General features: G+C 36.5%; 1 protein-coding gene and 1 non-coding gene across 2 annotated transcripts in view; both read right to left on the bottom strand.

Annotated features, from left to right (window-relative positions):
* The window catches only part of KCNH7 (potassium voltage-gated channel subfamily H member 7), a 448,518-nt gene that overhangs the window by 169,442 nt on the left and 258,747 nt on the right, over window positions 1-20,329 (bottom strand). The gene's annotated exons all lie outside the window — the stretch shown is intronic.
* On the bottom strand, window positions 2,591-2,724 carry LOC112393662 (U11 spliceosomal RNA). Its single transcript, XR_003001976.1, has one exon. It is a non-coding gene; the product is annotated as a U11 spliceosomal RNA (small nuclear RNA).

Below are 20,329 nucleotides of genomic sequence, written 5' to 3'. Positions count from 1 at the left end.
ATTACAGCAATTATCATTAGTATTACATTAAAGGGAATTTGGTACAGTAGATAAATCATGGAGTCAGACAGATCTAGTTTTTATTTTTCAATGTGATCAGTAGAAATTTCTACATTTTTTAAGGCAGAAAGCCACTTTGTGAGAATAATTTTCTGACATTAAAATTACCTGGGAAACTACTGTTGAACTTTGTCCATGTATATTAGTCACATTTCGAAGACTACACTGTGGATAAAGCAAGTTTCCAAATCTCAGTAACCTACTCAAAAAATGCCTTAGTTTTTGCTCCTACTAATATAGACTAAGGTAGCTGTGGGTTGTCATTGGCTCTGTTCCTAGATCCTTCTTTATTCCAGGACCCAGGATAAAGGGGCTGTCACTATTTGGGGCACATTGTTCTCATGGCAGAGGAAAATTCAATGACTGAACCACGCAATGCCTTTTAAAACTTTTGTTCAAATGCAACATATATCACTTACACTCATATTTCATTAGCCTAAAACATATGGTTAAACTCAATGTCAATGTGACAAGCATACCTAATTCTTCTACAGGAAGATGATTAAATAATTAGAAACAATAAAAGTCTATTTTAATCCAAGATAGGAATCATGTGACTGCTAAACATTTGAAATATTTTTAAGTACTCGTTTCTCAGTGCCTAGCACACAACTTCGTACACTGTAGGTGGTCATTAAATATTAATAGGTGAATGCATGATATAGGCAAAGGTTAACATGTAGCAAACCCTTACACTGTGACCCTTCATCTCTCCGTGCTCCAAATTGAAGAAGCAATGATTAAAATTTAAATTTCTATTGTTAGCCTAGATGCATATTCAAATATACTCAGAAAATGAATAAAACACCCTTTATATAACTGCAATCATAATGAAGGAGAGCAAGCTATTACATGCAATTAGGTGAAGTTAGAGTAGTTAGTTCATTCATTCTGCAAACAGGTTATTAGACCTTTCTATTTGTCAGGCACTGTCACAAAGATGTATTTAAAGATGAGTAAGGACTTCCCTGGTGGCGCAGTGGTTAAGAATCCACCTGCCAATGCAGGGGACACAGGTTCGAGCCCTGGTCCGGGAAGATCCCACATGCCGCCGAGCAATTAAGCCCGTGTACAACAACTACTGAGCTTGCACCCTACAGTCCACACGCTGTAACTACTGAGCCCACACGCTGCAACTACTGAGTCCACATGCTGCAACTACTGAAGCCCGCATGCTCTAGGGCCTGTGTGCCACAACTACTGAGCCCGCGCACCTAGAGCCCGTGCTCGGCAACAAGAGAAGCCACTGCAATGAAAAGCCCGCCCACAGCAATGAAGAGCAGCCCGGCTTGCTGCAGCTAAAGAAAGCGCGCGCGCAGCAACAAAGACCAAACGGAGCCCCCCCCAAAAAAAATTTAATTAAAAAAAAAATGAGTAAGACTCAGGTACAGCCCTTGCCCTTAATGAGCTGTAGTGACACCTTAGCAGATTCATAGTAAGTTTGATGGTGAAAAGTTTTGCAGATTAATTTGTTGTTTTGATTTTAAATTCCCAAACTAGAGTGGGGGAAGTATGTCTGTGTGGGGATATATAATTATTTTAATAAAGCCATTTTCTTTGAATAATAGTCCACCTAATCTAAAGAATATGGTAATTTATTTTGAATATCCTTAAAAGTAGGAGGAAACATTGCATAGACAGATGTTTCGAAGATGCCTCAAATCATGAGCAAAATTATCTTTATATTATGGGAAGCAACTATTTAAAAGTGTAGGCATTGTACAAAGTATTAGATTTCAACCTTCAAACTCTGCATCATCTTGTGAAAAGAATTTTAAATTATTTTGATAAGACATATATACGTGCAGAAAAAACACGGAGTGCTTTAATTGACACTTTCTTCTGCAAAGACAACATATTCAAGAATTTTGCACTTCCTTTTTTCTTAACATAACAAGACATATCTCAGCTACATACCCAAGAGATATCTAGAGACTAATTAGGGTGTAGAGTGAATACTGGTGGAAACAAAAGGAACATTTCCTAACGTAACTTAAGCATTAAGAGCCAGAGAATTTAAGGAACTAGATTCCAGAGTAAGAGACAATTTCTAAAGAACTCAGTTACAAGACCACAATTAAAGAGCTCTATATTAAAGAATCCTAATGAATCATTTGAAGGAAAATCAATGTGAAGAGTCAGCTGTGAATTGAATATAAGTTGATAAATAAAATTACATCTTCCAAGATCTCTGCCTAATTATCAATCTGTTACAGAAAACAGGTGGGGTTTTTGATATTCAAATAGCTTCATAAGTTATTAAAAATTACAAAGGACATATTAATTCCCTAGCGAAACAGTTTTACATTAAAAAGCATTCTGAAAATTGGCTTATTGCCTTAACTGTGGGATCTGTTTCTGTGGTTAATTAACATGACATTTGATTCTTTTTTTTTTTTTGGTCATCAAAAATTTATTGCTAGAGCTCTAGAAATTACAAAACCTGTGACAACACGCATGTTTGGAAAAACTCTACATTACCATTCTAGCTGACTGGAAAAAAACACTCTGCTTTTCCAGACTAAAAACCAGGGGCACCAGGACCAACGATCACCAGCTGCCCAGATACCAAAAAATTATGCTTCTGAGATCTCTCGATGTTGATTCCAGACGAAGAGCAAATGATCTACCTTATGTGTGCCACTCTCGACAGAAGCCCCTTCTGACATTTGATTTTTACTAATAAAAAATAATTCACACAATGCTTTTTAAGATTATTATAATTTGAGGTTATTTACTTAGGTTCATATAGACATCATTTTAGGGACATTTATAAGAAGTGTCTTTAAAATAAATTTTTTCCCCTCATATACTACAGAATAATTTTGGAAATAAATATAAAGAAAGGTCAAAATTAAGTTATTCATCCTCCTGCATGCCCACAACCAAGTGAGGTCTGTGATGGGGGCAGTGATCAAGGGACACTTCTAGTGTATGTGCCACCCAGGTACTCTGCTCCACAGCAGCTGCGCTGTGACTGTTTTTTCCCCTCGCAGTACTTGAGCTGGGTTTTACTCTTTCCAGTTCGTTCTCCCATCTCTCTACCAATACGGCAGTGCTCTTGATCTGAATCACTTGCCTACATTCTGTGAATTTTTGTAAAGGCTTTAACTCTCTCCTTTCTTCTGCCTCTCTGTCTACCTCCTCCAGAACTACAGTGAAACCCAGTTCAGGTGACAATCAGAAGAATCCCACTTTCTCCCTCAAGTTGCAATTACCCCTTGCAGCATAATGCACTAGGTATTCCACCTACTATGGGCTATGGTACAAATGTATGCTTTGAGTCCAAAATCAAAAATCTGAAAAAAAAAAAAAAAAAAAACATGTCAAACTATATTAATTAGAGAGTAAACTGATCACAAATTGCAATGTGGAAGGTATGGTTAAAAATAAAATATGCCTTTTTAAAAATTTTACTCAAACTTGAGTACCATTTTATGTGCCCCACTTTTATGTGTCCTACTCAAATCTGGTGTTTTTAAAAAAATAAAGTTCACTTTGAAATTCTTACATCCAAAGCTCTGTTAAAGGAACCATTTTTATAGATGTTGTGGGGTCTTGTGAGTTATTTTAGATAAATTTCAGTCTGTACACAGCCTAAAATAAATAAGTGAAAGAAGTAAATAGTGTTGGGGTAGGAAATTTACAAATAAGAATAAAAATAGTTATGCAGAGATGCATTTTGGGGGAATTCATACCCAGCCCTAAACTTTTTCTTTTTGCTTTGATCCACTAAAGGGAGGTGCAAGGGAATAAGAATAAAGTGCATCAAGTTCTGATATAAACCTAAAATACGAAATAGAGCCTTTTCTTAAAAGAGTTGTACCAGTGTAAAAGAATAAATAGATGGTCTACCGGTGGGAAAGGCGTAAAAACCTTTTGATGTCAAATGGTTTAGAAGTCATGGAACGATAGCATTTTAGAACTCATCAGATTCAGGCTCTTCAGTTAACAGATGAGGGATCTGAGCCAGAACATTGAAGGAACGAGACTCCAGAGTAATGAACAATTTTTAAAGAACTCAATTATAAGACCACACTTAAAGAGTTCCATATTAAAGAATAGTAATGAATCGTTTGGAGAAAAATCAATGTGAGTCAGCTGTGATTAGTAATGGCAGAATTAGTAATAAAGGTGATGAATTATGCCAGAAGCTGCATAAAATGTTCTTAATATTTACCATTAATCCCAGTACCAATATTGTTATTTGCAAAGATATTATATTTTAGAATGTTTAAAAGCAAGGATATAAAAAACAAAAGCTCATCTCTCTCTTAGTTTACCATTTCTGTGACTTCACACTTCACTACGAGGAAACCCATAACCATTATTTCCAAGTTGTCTAACTGTTTCTTTTGTGTCATTGCCACTGTCAGTCTTTGGTGTAACTGTTTTAAAATCGAAGCTTCATTGAATGCACCATGCATGAAACAAATGGGACCAATGAAATGATGATGATATTTATATTGATGGGGTAAGGTAGCCCTCCAAAATGTGACTGCATAAACTGTATAGCTGAGTTATGGCTGTTTCTATATGGACAATGGCAGGCAAAGGGTGTGGGTGGGTGTGTAACAAGTACATTTGTCTCAGTGATATTTAACAGATGGAGTTCTGAATTATGTGAACACAATTTATAATGTAGAGCTGTAGCACAGAAATGTATTGGTTAACAAAATAGGATAGACTTGTTCTCATCTTTAACAATGGACACCCACTGTGGGCATTAGTTACAGCTTTCTAAAATATTGACTTTCTGACATATAAACTTGACCTATATGTTTGTCTGTGATGAAGTTGATTCTCTTTGGGGGTAACTTCCAAAAAATGGTGAGGATGCCAAGTCTAAGAATAATCCTTGTGTGGCAAGTAGCCAGAACATTGTGTTCCCCAAGTTCAGTAAAGTCAATGCCAAATTTCATTGCCACAAAATTTATGAATCGGGGAAACAAGTTTTTCTCTGTGTTTGGAAGTTTACATTTCTGAAGCATTTCTCTGCCATTTCAACGTTTCCTATGAATGTATCTGGTCTTAGAGGTATCTGTGCTGGAAAGTTTTTTTCACCTCCCTGCAAGTAACTACCTTGTAACTACCACATCAGAAGAGGAACAAAAGTAGCATGCCATTCTGGCCTCCAGGAGAATTCAGGGCAGAGCAGAAGCCCTAGGTCCAAAGGGAAGGCTGTTCCCACTTAGCCAGGCTGGGAACACCTGGGAATCATCATATAGCTGGGTGACCAGCAACCAGGATTAAAAAGGGGACAGAGGGACAGAAGAGAATATGTCCCCCATAAACAGTCACGCCCAAGCTCTGACTGTTTAACCTTTGTGTATAAAAGGATACCTGCAATATTCGAGGTTAGAAGTGTTATGCCTTTGAACTCGTCAAGTATGAAAAACTTGTGTTTTTCATATGAACACACAGTTTTAATGTCTATATCATACTTCCAGTACTGAAACTGAAGGATAAAACAGATAAAGCTATCTTGATTTCGTGAGCTGTTTGTTCTAAACACAAATTTTATTTTACAAGTAGTTGTGATTTAAACATATTGCAAAGTTACAGAAAATTAAAGGGGCTGTAATCAGACTTCTTAAAAGGTGACTCTTCAGGCAATGGCTCATTCTCTGATTCACCTTCTTGAAATAACTAAGTATGAGGCCATTTTTCCAAAATCTGAGTTTCTGCAAAGATGTCTGCTGTTAAAACGGAATGATTCTTATATAAAACCAAGGCAATCGGCCAGCTTCATACTTAAAATATAGAATTGGAATAACATTTCTCTTTTTTTTCTACAATTTGGAAATATCATTTCCACTGACTATTGAATTTTATAAGCTCAAATATTTTTGCTCAGGAGAAAATTTCTCTCAGATCAGTCATTTTTATTTACATTCTACCCAGGCCATCCTTATGCATCTAATTTATATTAAAAACCCATGACGTATAATAGGTATGCTTCCCTCTTCTTTTCCCTTTAAGCACTTTCCTTTCCTTTTATTTATTTATATTTTTGTTGTAGCTGTTGTTTTTGTTGTGAAGTAGTAGCTGTCGTTGTTGAAGAAAACAGCATCTCATTTTCTTTAAAACAATTTTAAGTGAAAATGAAAACTTTGCCTTTGCATTGTGATTACAAAATTTTAATTAAAATGTATTATTGATTCACAGTGTGGGTAATTTTATTAAAATATTGCTCAGATATATAATTAAAGAGTTAGGTAATTGAGACCGGCTTTAGTTGTAAGGGTGTGGGTTTCATAGGGTAACAGACAGCTCCTTCAGTATGTAACATGCTGCTGCATGAACACTGAGCCTATCTCTTACTGGAGCGTGGGTGTCCTGGGTAGTGTTCTGAACTGGCTCAGCCGTGGCGCTGGGGTGATTCTGTGTTGCTGTGCGAAGGCAAAGTATAAAGTAGTGGATATCTCTGGTGTTAGCTACTCAGAGAAGAGAGGCCCCGCCCTTAGCTCAGATGTCAGAATATGGGAGGCAGACTTGTCTCTTTGTGGGCCCTTCTCACTTGGGGCCGGGCTTTGAGAAAGCCGAGTATCGCCAGGTGGTCAGGGAAGGGTGAACTCTGCCGGGGAGAAGCAACTTGCTGGAGAATGGCAAATGGAACGGGATCTTCCAAACTGGCTCTCCAGTGTCTATGTTACTTTCTTTGTCTTGCCCATGTTGCTATTCCTGGGCCCTCAGTAAAGTCTGATTTAAATATTCTAGCATAAACTCAGCCCTTCTAGAATCCATCTTCCGGTTGGGTGTCCACACTGGTGCCACCACAACCCAGTGGGACCATGGTAATAGAAAAGAAATGCTTGTCCTTGTGGAGATCCTACTGCTATTGCTAACATTTGAGATAAGGGTAGAGCTTTGGTCTTTCTTCCAGCTATCACTTATCTGACTCAGAAACACAAGGTCACTTTCCATAGCATAACTATTTTAGACGCTTGTAATTTAAATGACTGCCACTAAATGAAAGGTGGCATATTCACTGAGTTTAAATGTGCAAGTTATAAGCACCTCCCAGGCAAGGACAACTGACAAGGGTTTGAGTTGGGTATCTGCCATGTATTATCTGAGGAAACTTGCTTACTTTACCTGAGAACTCAGTTAATACTCCCTTGTGGCTGGTTTTCAGCATGAAATCATATAATGACTTACATGAAAGTGCTAGACACATAAATAGTACCATTTAGTAAGCAGCAACTGATAACAGCTCTAAGGTATGTAGGCATTTACGTTTTAATTATACCACCTCATACTGTATTTTTTGGTGTGGAAATTTACATACACCCTTCTCAGTGATGGTTTTATTTGCATGGCTTAGAACACAAGGTGGTTATGCTTTTTCTAACTAATGGTAAAGCTAGGAGAAATGGCTTAAGTCTATCAGACAAAAAAATGCCTTTGCAAAGAGTCAACAGCTTCCTGTGTTGTGCCCTTGAATTTCCAGATATGACTGCTTACCTACTATTCTTTACAAAAAAAGAAGTAAAAACTGAGTTCAAAGTTTATAAAGTGCAAACTAGAAAAACTAACCCAGCATGTTGACTGTTGGATGAAAGCATATAATTAGAGTTCTGCAAATGAGATCCTTTTGGATATTAAGAGGTGACTTCATGGCATTGTCTCTTTACGGTTATAGACAGTGTCTGAATCTAACAATCTGTCAAGTTAAAAAAAAAATTAATTCCTACTTCTCTCCTTTTCCCTTAACATTCTCTTGTGCCTGGTGTTTACAACAATGATTTATTGTGGGATTATTTAAGAAATATATTTTCCCAAGAAAACTAACAGTTATTCTTATCAGAGGCTTAAAAATTTATCTAAAGTTTTCATTTGTTAATAGCAATAAACGATTAAAGTTCAAAATTACTTTCTTTCAAAACTTAAAACTGATGTATTACATTTTCTTCTTCTATATCCTCCTCTCCACATAAAATTCATTTTAAAACAATTATCACGCCATATATGTTGCTTCTTTGATACTGTTTTTCCACCTTCATTTTTACCTTTTTTTTTTTTTTTTTAACCACTTTTCCAGAATCTCTGTGTAGCATGGTTAGGACTTGTATTTTTCCTACCTGGTTTACAGATATGACCCAGAGAGTTTAAATGACATGACCAGAGTTAAGGAACAAGGCAGAAATTTCACAGATGCCGAGTCCAGTTAAAAGCATTAGCGCAGACCTTGAAACAGGATGTTATATTTGCAGAATTCTTAATGAATTTTTTTAGCTCTGCCAACATGAAGCAGGCCATGCACCCCTGAGGAAATTGAGGTCCAGAAAGGTAAAAGGTAATTCATTAACCCCTAAAATTGCTTATACAATTAATCTGTTCTGCTTTCTTTCTTGGAAAACCTTGGGAAGACCCTTTGTGGTAAATCTAAAGAGACATTTATACAGGTTATTTTTCTTTATTATACATCGCAGAATATTTTATAAGTGACCTTGACCACTAATTCTTTGTAACATTAAGGATGAGAAGGATTATTGGTTTAGGATTAAGGAAGTACAACATAGTATTTTTGCATCCATAAAATTACTTCATGATTCTACTTCTGAGGGTCATTAAGGGCTAGATCTCCACTCTCTTTATTTTTAGCATCCCCAGATCAATATATCATCTTCTGTATCGAACTTCTTATTCCATATTTGATGAGTTCAGAAAATTTATAATAGCTTTCTACAGTCTCTCCAAAACCCCACCTGGTTAAAATAAGTTTAGCATTAGGTTAAACATGTTATTGGGAGCGATTTTTATTTTTGAAGGCTAATTCAGCTCAGCGATGGATTAGTGATAACATATCCCCTTAACCTCCAAAGTAATTTGTTTTTATGTTCTCAGCTTGGAATCATGCCCTCATATTAATATTTCATACCAACAAGTAGGGGCCTCAATGTGTCCATCTGTTATACTGGCATAATGCCTGCCACCCATATCTGAATATTGCCCTTAGGAATTAGTAGTAATTTTCAGCCCTTCTTCAGTTATGTTTTTGGTTTTTGGGTGTTGTTTTTTTTTTGCATTTGGTCTTTTCTAAATGATGCTTAGACTAGAGTAACATACGATATATTTCTTTCCTGATCATCACTCATTAAAATAACATGTGCAAATAAATTACTTTGTTCAGAAAAAAATAACTAGCCCTAAGAAACATCTCCATTACATGAGTTAGACAACATAGGCAGTCTAAATAGATTTTAATTATTTAGTATATTCCTCCACTGGGATATGTTTTACATATAAATGTCGGGAAAATTAGCAGCATACAAAATATCTTGATAAGAAGTACCAAAGGGTGACAATTTTTACTGAATGGTAAAATAAGATGGAAAGGAAAAAAAGGCAGCATTATGTTTCTGTATGAAAGATCTCAACATGTCCTGTTAAATAGTCACCAGTCGAATGATGGTTCAGTTACCCTGATGCTGTACAGCAGAGACTTGTTCCCGTGATTCTAAACACATACAAGAACACTGCAAATCTAAAGTCAGTCCTTGGTCCTCCAAGATCACTGCAAGGGACGTGAAACTGTATTTTAAAAATTTCATCATCTGAAGAGTTTTCTTGCTATACTTCAAGTTTGGGAGCAGAATAGTGGGTAGGAATGTACTGACACCTTGGATTCAACTATTAGCTTTTTTATTCTGAGGTATCTGACCTTGGACAAATTACCAGAATTTTTGTGCCTGTTTCCTCATCTATAAAATACAAGGATAATAAAGGGTTTTGTGGGGATAAATATAATAATGGCTATAAAGTGCCTAGTATACTAAATAATAAATATTAGATTATTAATTGCTTTAAGATACTATAAGTCACTTTCATCTATCTGGGAACCATGCCCTGCCCAGTTAATGCTCACAGTGGAGAACAGAATGTCTTTGAAAGACGTTAACCTAAAAGGCCACTGCCTTCTGCGGAGTCTACCACCACCAACCCTTTCCTTCTCAAAAGAGGTATCTGTTGTTTGTTACTCTGCATTTTCCTTTTCCATCATATTTCAAGGAGTTCACCAACCTCATAGTCAGAACAGTTACCTGGATTTATTATGTTTTCTAAATCTATTTTTATGTAAAGCATGGCCACTTTGTCCTAGTCCAATTTTATTTAGGGATAGCATAAAATTTTGAAACTTTCAGGTGCTCAATGAAATCTTCATAGGTATTTTCAGCTCATTTATTTATAATAAGATGAGAATGAGGTTTCTCAGACTTAGTCCCCTATGGCCTAGCCTGTGGGCAAAAACGACCTGCCTAAATTGAACTAGTTGTCTTGAAATATATAATCATTAAGTACAGGAAGGGAAAATAAGAGATTGTCAATTTACCACCTTATGTAAACGACATTTATTCATTAGCTCATTATTCGTTTAATCAGGAAACATTTATTAAGTACCTAATAAAGACCAGGTACTTCTTACTAGAAGCTGCAAAGACAAGACAGTTAATTGCCATTGAAGGGTTTTCAGTCTGGTGAGCAAAGGTGAGGGTTAGGAAGAGATCAAATCTGTAAACACCAAAGTATAACATTTTCGTTTCAGCAGCTGTGAGTGAATTAGAGTGGCACCCAAAGGAAAAGTGGAACAATTCTACCTGGGTGGCTAAGTGTTGGGAAGTGCGTTTATTGTTCAAATAACCTTTGGGGAGCCTAGTCTTAAAAGATGAGCAGGATTTGATCAGCTGAAGGGGGATGGTGTGAGTTTTCACTGAACAAAGACAGAACTATTTCTATTGATATAGCTGTTTATGACATGAACTCAATACATACTACAAGGAAACAAAATAACTGAAAAATATGACCATTCCTTAGGAGGAAGATGATAATTACAAAATTATCAGTTCAGCTATACATGATACTTCAAAATAACTCTTCACACTCTGAAGTCAAATCTTTTTCTAATAAAATTGGAATTTACAAAGGGTTCAGCACAAATAAGACACCTCCTTTTAACTCTCCTTCCTTCCTTCCTTTCTGAATAACTCAGTCCAAAAGCCATTAGGTGAGGTTAAATAAGGTAGGCATCTACATAAAACTGGGAGCTGGAATTGAGTAAAAGTGAGAACATGTATCACTATCATACATGTTAATTGTCTGAACCCTCCATGAGGGTAAGTTTTTTTCAGGCTTCTTCCTTCTCATCCACCTCCCCACCCCCAAGCTAAAAGCAAGTATGGCTCACGGGAAGCATCTGAATGATTACGGTAGGAAATGCTGTAAGTCACACCTACTGTAAGTTTTACTTATTTATTTTTATTGTTGACCTCTTTTCTCTAGAATGTAAGCTTTATAGGCTAAGTATTTTTACTATTCTTTTCACTGGCTACCATAGAGCCTGGCACACAGTAAGATCTCAATAAATAATTTTCAAATTTAAAAAATGAAAAGAATGATTTGCACAATACAGATGCGCGTGAAACACTGTCATTTATTTTAACATCTTTAAGGCATTAAATTCAATATTTTGTATAATTTCTATTTCTAGTTGATTAAATAATTGAAGCATTATAATGAAGCAAAGGTTAGTGACATTTTAATAAGCATTTTTTTCTTTGTTCGGAATTTACTGCTGAGTTGCATGGTGAGCAGACTCAGTGTTTTAGGTATATATGTGTTGAAGAATGAAGTTAAAGCTATTAGACAGTATAAAAAAAATAAAATCTAAAGGTATATAAGAAATATGTAAAGGAAAGAAGTCTAGCCAGAGATAGTGAGAAGAATGTAAAATTTGGGGGGATTTTATGAAAGTTATTTTAAATAAAATCAAATGTAAATAGAGCTCAAACAGCATAAGAGATATTTATCTTATCTTTTATTAAAAATACATTTTTGGCTTCTTATAGTATCTTTACAGTTTTTTCTCAGATATTGAACATATGACATAAATACAACTGTAATTTTAAAAGAAGTCATAAATTTTGGTTCTGAAAATAATTGTCATGAGAAAACAAATATAGCCTAATAATTTTCAGACGGTGTCTGAAACTAATCCCTTCAAAAAATATTGTGAAATGGTGGGGGAAAAAACCTATATAAATTAAATATCTTAAATTGTATAGTACCTAGCAAAGTCAAAAGGGAAATTGTATTAGGAGATGGAAGAATTCTGAAATCAAGCCATGATTGAGTGAGAGACCCTTAAGGATGAGAGTAATAGCTCATTCCTGTTTATTGTGGCCTTATCTAGCCCCCAATGCCTGAAAAAGAGGAGGTAAATAAATATTTCTGGAAGAAATAAATAAAAAATGCATGAAAGTTTCCATTTAACAAAGGCACTATTAATAACAAATTATAATTAAAAATAGATGTAGAGATTCAAGCTGAAAAAACCATAGAAAACACCAAGCTAATATAATTACTTTGCTTGGGAATTTAGAAAAATTTTATTTATTAATTACATGTTCACAGAATTGTTATAAAATGTTTATTATTTTAATATGTCTCCAGAGAAGATTATTTCTTTCAGTCCACTAGATAGGTACAAATATATCTGCTACCTTTTATTTTGTGTTTACATTGTATAAATCTAAGTTAGAATTAGACAAATTATTCCAGGTCCTAGTTCGGAAGAATTATTCGACGTGTTACGTTCAATAAGGTTACTCAACTATTTTACAGATATATTGCTATATATTTAATTAGCAGGAAATTTTTGTTCTAATTTTTAAGGAAAATGTAAAGAGATATTTGTATCATAGTTTAATACATGTGCAAGTACTTTGTTGCATATATTTACCAGGAAAAAATGCCTGTGAGAATGGGTTGCTATATAAAGTATGAATGTTATAAAAAGGGCAGAATAAGCATATTTGTGAATCATAATTTGTCATTTGTTCAAATTATCAAACCTCTTACTCTCAAGTGGGTAACTTTTTATGAATTTGAAATTTGTCTTAAGTTTTGGTATTTAATCACCTTCAGTTACATAATTCACCGACTATCCATTGAACAAGTCTATAAAACACAGGTGTATTTTGCATCTCTATGGCATAGATATTTATATTTTTCATTGGACACCACAAACTTTATACAGTAAAGATCAATAAACATGAATGTTTAATACGGTGTAAATGTTACTGCTTGAGAGAGCTTGGGCTGTACGTACTAACTTTTCATTAGTCATTCTTCAATTTGACAGAAGACCCTGTCTCAGCTCATTATTTCTGGGTTTTAATGGTCTCTTTTTAACTTTAGCACAGTTTTTTTTTTGTCTTAATATCTTCTCTTTGTTAAAAAAAAAAAAAAGAAGGAATAAAAACTCAATCATATACCTGTTAAAAAGTTGGCTCAATAGAAATGTAATATTCCTTTATTATGGTCTCTTAATACAGTTATATAAATGCACTTGAAGTGTAGGCTATTTACCTAATAGATAATAGGTAATAGATTGTAATGACTTTCTGAAGCAACTGAGGGCAAAGCCCTTTTTTTTGGTTTTTCATTTAAAAAATTTTTTTTTCATTTGTTTTTCATTTGAGCGTTCAATGTTACGAACGCCACGTGAACTGTCTAGAAGAGAAATCCCCAAATACTTTAGTAGTGTTTATCCCTTTGACTTCTGGAACGAAAATATAGAAAGCTGGGGCTGAAAGGAAACTGTGAGCTCATCCTGCAAGTATGAACATGACAAGAACAAAACTGGGTGGTGGCTGTGATACCACAGCCAGCCCCTGTAGGTCCAGAAAGCCTACTCCTTGCAGACTCAGTTCCATATTTTTTCTCTATTATAGTATTACCAAGATAGGTTTACAAAAGTAGACCATTAACTGTTGTTTCTTGTCATGATCAAATAGTTTTCAGGCAGAATACTAAATGCTTGGGTAGATGACAATAGTAAATATTGCATGAGTTAACCTTGGCATAGAACATTAAATGCCAGTGGAAGTGTTGGGCACTTCCACTCTCCCGATTTTCCAGTTACTGTGGTAAAACTGTAGTGCTCATTCCAGGCATGGCCTCAGGACAGCCCCAGGCCCCTCCTCTCTAGCTAAGTCAGTTGGCTGGCAGGCTTAGCCCACCATCCAGAGCTGGGAATCTGACCGGGTGTGGGAGGTTTAGAGCTGTAAAGCCTTCTATTCGGGGACACAGGATCAAATCACATCTGCTGCTGGTTTGCTCCTGACCTTGAAGATCAAGTAGAGTAACTGGCCTTCTGCCTTATTCTTCAACCCTGTGTCCCTTTCCACACTTACCCTACTCCTGCCTTCATGTCTGAATCCCAGCCTTTGTAACCTGCTTTGCTCTCTACTCCTCTAGGCTAGTCTCCCATGGGAGACTTCTGCCTCTATCTATTGTCTGGGGCTCTGCTACATGCAGACAAACTGCTCACCTGCCTGCCTGGAATTCCTGACACTGCACTTTACTGCCTGTTCAGTCACCATCTTAATTTCAGTTGGATCTCCTCATGCCAAATGACGTCCAGGATGACCACCTTTGCTTCCAACCAACCATGTTTCCTGCATGTTTTGTTCTATTATGGTGCTTCTCCCAGCACCAGAAGCTGCATCTCACACCCTAGAGACTGACATTCCCAGGGAATAGATACAATTTCAGGTCTGGCCACTATTGTCTGCCCCTTTCTTCTGCATGTAACTACATTGCCTGGCTACATCCCAATGGCATTTTCAAATACTTTCTTATGCCTTTAAAAAAAAAAAAAAGAATTTATTTGTGAACTCACTAGGAGTATAATATTTTACTTTGAAACTAAGAAGATTATGCTTAAGTGATTTGAAATGGGAGAAATAACTAAAAAAAAATTGCTTAACCAAATCACTACTTTAGTTAAAAAAAATCCAAAACTAGCTCACAGAGATATTTCAATTTCCCAGTTAGCCACAGAACTGTAAAATTAATTTAAGCCAAACAATTATTTTTGCAGTGCTTGAAGCATTATGAATGATGTTACAGATAGTTGACTCACTTACAGGAAATGGGGTTTTGCCATGCATAAACAGTTTTGAGAACCACATAATTTGGGCTGGATTTAAAATAGAACCCATCAGTTTTGAAAGAGGTATGAATTTGGCAAAGTGCGTTTTTCGAATAGCAACATTCATTCTTCGCATAAAGAGAAATCATGGCTGCACACCAAGTAACTGGGTTTTTTTTTCTTCTTCTTAATTGATGTAAAGAATTCAAATTCTCTCATGGAATTTTCCCTGTGACTTTACTAACTGTTGGTTTGTTAAACTTTTTTCTCTAACACTATTTGAGGGTAAGAATGAGGAGTTCTTGAGGCAAAAGACAAGAAAAATTGCTGCTCCTTTAAGTTCTTTGCAACTTTGCTTGAGTTACATACCCTCTCTGGCTTTCCTTTTCTTTTTCTGTAAAATCATGGGCTTGAGGATAGTGAGAAGGAAGGAGAGGAAATATCTGCCAAGTCTAACATCAAGATTTAGGAGTCAGGGAACTTGAAATGGAACCGATTCCTTATTGAGCTCTGTTCCTTAAAGGCAGAAATCAAAATAACCTGGAACTGTTATTAAAATCAGCCACCTCTTCTTTTTATCTAGTCTTAATGTTTCCCTATCTTTCTCTTAAATCTGTTTTTCCTCAACAATGTACCTCATTCCACTTCCCCTCAGAATTCCATCACAGCCACAAAAATATTTGTCGTTTTCTTCCCTTTTGGCAAGAGAAGTATCAAGGAAAAAAGTGGTGAATCATAGATTTTTTAGAGCTAGCAGGGACTGTGAGGACGACCAAAAAAGTATTGTAAACAAGAGATAAGACATGAAAAAGAGAAAGGAAAGTTTGAACTGGATCCGGTAGGACTGGGAAGAACAGAGGCTCTTTCCACCAGAATAATGTATTGTAAGCTCTTCCTGCAATTTCTGTTCTCCCTCTACCTCACTTAATGCCACATAAAATTATATTAATATCTTTAATTTCATAGACAGGGAAGAAAGCATGAGCAGTCACATACTAAGAAACCAAAAGAGGTTTCAAAGTTTGCTGCTCTGGAAACTTCTCTGGAAGCTGGCCTAATACGGGGGAAAAAAATTGGTGAGCCTTAGGTCAAAAGCCTTGAACTCTGGACTTCAGACTCTGGACCCAGCTTGGCCATTTGTATGAGTTTTCCTGAAACTTTAGCCAAGGCACTTAACCTAATTTCAGTTATTTCTATAAAATAGAGGGAATATAACCTGTTCTTTTCCTCACAGAGTTCTATGAACTTAGATGAGGAAGATTTCTAGGGAGAGAATTTTATAAACTACAAAACACTCTTGCATAAAGTACTTCAATTATTTATTTTTCCTGGGGTGGACTTGCCCAGTCCTCACTCAGGTAGCATGATTTTATTTAAAAGACAGTCTTTTCTAGAATTTTCTGCAAGTTCCTGATTAAATGAATGAAAAAAATAACTTCATATATTTATATGACCAGTGTCAGGTTCTTACCACATAGGAGTTGCTATTATCACTTCACAATTGAAGCAATAGCACCTAACAAGGTTAAGTCACCTGTCCAAGGTCATAGAGCTCCTAAGTGGCTAAGATATGATTCCAATCTGCCTAATTCCAAAGTCCATGATTCTTCCACTAGAATGCTGTGCACTATGGTTCCAAGGAATACTGAGACAAATCTCTATGCTGCAATACATACACAGGTCAAATGTGCTTTAGTGATTTGCGACATTTTCCACAGAAAGTTTTTCTATAGCATCTCTAGAGCATGACACTCATTGGATATTCTCTTCTCCCATCATTTTTACTGATTTATTTGGTGCTGACTCAGATCCTCTATAAGCACTGAGTGGAATCAAATTTGGGAACTGACCAGAACAAAAGGCAGAGACATTTTTTAAAAGATGGGGTACATTTGAGCAAAATTGTCAAGAAGGTGAGCATGTGCTTACTCTTGCCCAGGGCTCAGTCTGCATCTTTTCTTTCTTTTAGTCCTTTTTCCCTTTTGATCTTTCTGTCAGAACTAATTCTCAGGAGGCGTCTGTTTTTAATTGTTTATATCTTAGTGGGAAGAAATGTGGTTGTTAAGCAGCCCTGCCCTGGGAATATTCATTATAATTCATTATCTATAATCTAGTGAAATAATTTGTTTCTGGATAGAAGAATATCATGAATCAAAGAAGTGGGAGAGGGCTTTGGAGGTGTGTGTGTGTGTGTGTGTGTGTGTGTGTGTGTGTGTGTGTGTGTGTGTGTGTGTGTGTGTGTGTGTGTGTGTGTGTGTGTGTGTGTGTGTTTATTTATTGATTGATTTGCTCATTCAATGAGTGCCTTCAAAATGCCAGGTCCTGACAAGACAAAGATGAACAAAATAAACATACTCCTGGTCTTCATAGAGCTTAAAGTCAAGTAAGGAAGGCAATAAATAATCAACTACAAATAAAATGTAATGAATGCTATGATGGAATGTCATGAGAAAATACTGACCTTGCAAATCTACTGTGTGTCTGTGTGTCTACGTGTGATTTTTGGAAAAGAGTGAGCCCTTCTATAGTAGCTTAGGCGATAGCAAAGGGGGAGAGGTGAAAGTAACATTTACTGAACAGTAACTTTATTTGGCAAACAAATATCTATTTATCCAGGCATTCAATGTAAGTTATTTCAAGGTGTTTAAATAGTCGTATTTTGTGCTTTAAGCTCTCAAGTGTGTTCCACATACATATTGTCGGTCTTCATTATAGCCCTGTAAAGTAGGTATTATCATTCCCAATTCACAGATGTTAATGATGTGTCTAATAAATGACAAACCAGTTAGTGATAAAACCAAGGCTTCTGATCCCCAGGTTTGGGCTCTTGCCAGTGTCTGAAGGTCAATTCAGTGCCCAAGTATGGCAGACAAGGTACGGCACTGCACCTAGGACCTCAGGGAGACGAGGCTGAAGCTTAGATGACAGTGAAAGAAGAAATTGGAGTACTTTGCTTACGTCAGGGTTTTTCCTTGGGCTGACTCTGAAGGTGGCACCCAGAGAGATCATGCTGTCTCATTCATGGCATAGGAACTGAGGGTTGGAATATATCTATTTACATATGGAAAAAAGAATAATTCCTGGTTGTGGAAGTGAGACCTACTTCTTTTAATAAGCATCCTTTGCTATCATCTGGGAAAATAAATAGAGTTCCTATGAGGACAGTCCTACCAAATTACTATTATTTTCAGTTCTACTAAAAACAAAAATTAAGTTTTCATTCAGGTTTATGAGATTTTTACCTAGCAAGGTAATCAATTTTACATTATATCTGCCTGTCTACTGAGATACCTACATTTGGACTGATTGGGTAATAAAATAATTCTATTTATTATTGAAATCCAGCCATAGCATTGAGAAAAACGTATGTCAGGTTTATTTATTTTTTTCTCTAGGGTCATTTATGAGGCTTATGAGGGCTGTGTGAATCCTTAAAAGAGTGATATAAATTATTTGAGCAGAGAGCAAAGGCATTTCTCATTTGTGCTGACTGAGGGGGAATGAGGCTGAAGGGAGATTTCACTGCTTCTGACTATGAAGCTTATCAGTCCCCAAGAACCAGGATCACATACAACTGGTCACATGGCTCCTTTGTGGGCCTGAGCCACTCTTTACCCCTTCCTGGGCAATAGAAGGAGAATACGAGCCTAAGTGTGGGTTTATTCAACTTACTTCCTGTAGAGGGAGATGCAGTATTTCTTGGCTGACGGAAGTTTTTGGAAAGAACAAGTGCAATCACATTTCCAAGGAGGGAATGTTCACCCTGTTCCTCTGCTATGTCAGCGTGAAAATTTGGTTTTCCCCAGTTTCAGTGAGCAACTTGGAGACCCTTTAATCTCTCTCGTGTCTGACTTATCAATTGCGGCAGAGAAACCTGTAAGGTTTCTCATCCTTGGTGGAGTGAAACAGTTGAAGGGTAAGTTCAGGGATGTTGACAGATAAACTGCCCCTGCTTATTAGCTCACCCCTCACATGATGTGCACATCTGAAACATGCACAGACTTCCTGAAAGTCTATATAATGACCATAGAGGTGGTCATTTAATGAGGAGCCCTACCCACAGTAGATACATAGTGGATAGAATATTTAATCATAGATAGAAAACACTTTTTTTCCAGAAAGGTTAGCAACTGTAACTGTGAAAAAGAAAAGATGTACAAAGAGACAATGATTTCTTATTTGTGAAATATCCTGGTAATGATTTTTAAATGAGTCTTTATGGAAAAGTAAAATTTGCTTTCTGTGGATGAAAACAAAAAGATAACACCCTCATGAGCAGCTGCTGCCACTTCATGTAGTAGTTCTCCTTCATTCAAAGTGGACTTGACTACAGGTCAGGACACATGAACTCTAGGCTATTTTCTTCAAAGTGTTCAGATAATGCAACACTGTGACCTTCCTGGCTTGTGCTATAGGCACTATAGCTCAAAGCCAGGAAGGTCTTTCTAAGTTGTAAATGAACTCTTGTTCTCTGGCAGGGCTAACATGTTTACATTATTTGTGGTTCGCTGTCCACACCCATCACTTAGAAATGGTATAAGTTGGGTTTTCAAACAAACAAACAAAAAGTTGCCAAATGCCTACAAGGAATGAATAAGACCTAGTTGCCCTCCTTCAGGAAGATATAATATTTCATAATAGTGATTTTTTAAAATTAAAATGGGTGTAAATAAGGAGCTATCAGCCCCAAAAGTGAACCTTGGGATCCCTACAAGAGTACAAACAGGGGAGGCTTCAAAGAGGAGGGGGTCTAGCACCAAGGTATCCCATTCCAGTCTCTCCCATCATAGTCCGATCCATTCCATTGCATTCAAGTCAATTTAATTCACTTCATTTTTATTTGATGCAACTCAACCCAACAATCTTTAATTCTAAGAGCTTTCATGTATTTCTATAGAAAGGAGGTTCCCTCTGTGAATATGATATCTTGGAAGACCAATGAATGACTTGGGTGTGAAAAAGAGGACCTGCGAGAAGCGATCCAACCATTCCACCAACAGCAATGACATCGGAGAACCTCTTTTAGCAGAATAGCACCAGGGAGAATAAGAGGGCTTGGTTTGGGGTAGAAAGCAGAGAGCACAGCCTCAAGCAAAGTAGCCTATGGGCATTGAGGAGGATGTAGGAGAAGCCTTTAAGATTCCTATATAGACATGATCCCAGGATGCCAAGAGGCCTGCCTGATATTCTTACAGAGAAAGGAGAGAGCGAGACTAACAGAGCTTTTTTTAAAGGGTGTAATTTTCTATACTGGCTGTGCACATTGAGAGTCCTGGAGTGTTCATTGATACTGTTTTACTATAATTTAAAGCTCAGGGAGAAAAAGCATAT

Source organism: Neophocaena asiaeorientalis, unplaced genomic scaffold (assembly GCF_003031525.2).
Source record: "Neophocaena asiaeorientalis asiaeorientalis breed wild unplaced genomic scaffold, Neophocaena_asiaeorientalis_V1.1 scaffold72, whole genome shotgun sequence".
NCBI classification, from domain to species: Eukaryota; Metazoa; Chordata; class Mammalia; order Artiodactyla; family Phocoenidae; genus Neophocaena; species Neophocaena asiaeorientalis.
The sequence above is the reverse complement of the archived record's forward strand: the minus strand, read 5'-3'. Positions and strand labels throughout refer to the sequence as shown.